Below are 1814 nucleotides of genomic sequence, written 5' to 3'. Positions count from 1 at the left end.
ATACATGAGATGTGTCGTAAACATTTAAACGTATAGTCTCAGATCTCACTCGCGGTTCCTCTGCTGAAATTTTCGGCCTTGTGAGTCACTCGACTCCGATGAATTTGAGACACATTTATTGATTAAAGTGCATGGTTTGTCAAGTGAAGTCCCGTATGCATGCATTGAACTATGGTTATTCTCTGACAAGTGGTCCCACCGGAGCTATGCATCGTACAGACCATATAATACTACAAAAGATTGCACGTACTTCTAACAAGTGTCTCGACGAATTTATCCAGTAATGTCAATGTATATAGAATCATTCACTGGAAACCAAAGTAGACATGTACGAGGCTTCAAAGGGTACATTATTCCACTAGGTTCATTCGCTCGTTGGTTCGCTTTTGCAGTTATCAGCGCCAGAAGTATACAATCTTAAACATCCACAAATCTTCTTTTTTCTTCGTCCTTACGAACGTGGCTATATGCATTATATATCATATTTTTGTCCCATATGCGTACGAAGCAGTGCTGGTAGAGAACACATTAAAGACTCCTAGTCCCTTGTCCATTAAGTGCATGCGCTTCTTGTCAACGCAAATCGAATGCAACCCTTTTTTTGGTTCTGCTTTCACCTTCCTTTTGCAAGAGCATTCAAATCGAACGGCGGAATATTACTCTATTTTGTGTGAAAACGTTCCGAGCGATCGTTTCCATCCATTTGCCTTCCTTCTCCTTTCCTACGGACGTTTAAAATAATAGTGCCGGAAATATCTCTGCGTGGACGACAGGCGATGTAGCAACAGCGAAGTTTTCCATGGAGTAGAGGACATCCGGGACCGCAAAGGCCGGTTCGATATCGAAGCCCATAAATCGCTTACCCGCTTATTCTATTTTCATCGCGTATTCACGCTGCTTACACATTGGAACGGAAATAACGTGGACGTCACCCATTTGGTACATGCCCAACCGTGCTTCTACTGCAAAACAATGACAGACTTGAGACATTTGGGGATGCAACAGATCTAAGCGAATTTATATACATCCGCTTCCGAACCAGCTCGTCGGGGGGTCGATCATCGGCTCGTTGAAATGGCCTGGCGCACGGACTACGAATACCTTGGCAAGCGAAGAAAAGAAGTGAGATAGAAGCTAGCAAAGAAGGAACGATAATGGAGACAAACAAGTACACAGGGAAAGGGGAAGCTGCTAGTTCATCAGATTATTTTGCTATCGCAGAGACGCAAGCACTCAAACACTTCCGTTAGTTATCTTTATACCTCGAGGTGTTTATCGCCTTATTAGCAGCTGAGGTATCAGCGGAACGAAAACGAAGAGAAAGGTGGTCTTAAAAATTGATCAACATAATTATTACGATCAATATTAAAGTCCTGATCCTTATCTCTCAAGTCAATACTATCTACGATATCAGCTGCTAAATGAGAGATGACGCACTACTATAGCTCACTAGGAACACATCTATACGAAAAGTTGATCTGGAAATATATTCGGTAAACAGGTAGTAGATTAGCAACGGAAGATTGGGGCAAGAATATGTTTGGTTTTGCCTCTTAAATGTTATTGAGCTTTTCGGACTATTAATTGGAATTGCCTGATGCGTTTTCCATTAACTAGACTATCATATTAGGGTAAAGCACCTATTAGGTACTATATGACAATTAGAATCATTACACAGTAAAGAACAAACGTGTACATTGAACATTACCGAACTTCTGTTCTAACTTACAAATAATAATTATTATCGACCTCTAGACTCGTATGCTTGCATCGTAAGTTGCTTTCTATCGCCATATAATCAATAATTTCGATTT

General features: G+C 40.8%; 1 protein-coding gene and 1 long non-coding RNA gene across 3 annotated transcripts in view; one reads left to right on the top strand and one right to left on the bottom strand.

The window, feature by feature from the left end:
- Positions 1–1814, top strand: part of LOC111266928 (prolactin-releasing peptide receptor) — a 102937-nt gene that overhangs the window by 23679 nt on the left and 77444 nt on the right. The gene's annotated exons all lie outside the window — the stretch shown is intronic.
- The window catches only part of LOC111266932 (uncharacterized), a 37003-nt gene that overhangs the window by 16407 nt on the left and 18782 nt on the right, over positions 1–1814 (bottom strand). Inside the window, exon 4 of one of the 2 annotated variants that reach the window (XR_002684328.2) lies at positions 100–1101. The exons of the other annotated variant lie outside the window; for it this stretch is intronic. This is a non-coding gene — a long non-coding RNA (uncharacterized LOC111266932). Of the gene's footprint in view, positions 1–99; positions 1102–1814 lie in introns of those variants that run through there. 2 annotated transcript variants of the gene reach the window in all.

Source organism: Varroa jacobsoni, unplaced genomic scaffold (genome assembly GCF_002532875.2).
Source record: "Varroa jacobsoni isolate VJ856 unplaced genomic scaffold, vjacob_1.0 scaffold_1129, whole genome shotgun sequence".
Taxonomy (NCBI): Eukaryota; Metazoa; Arthropoda; class Arachnida; order Mesostigmata; family Varroidae; genus Varroa; species Varroa jacobsoni.
Note: the sequence above shows the minus strand (reverse complement) of the source record. Positions and strands in the feature narration are given on the sequence as shown.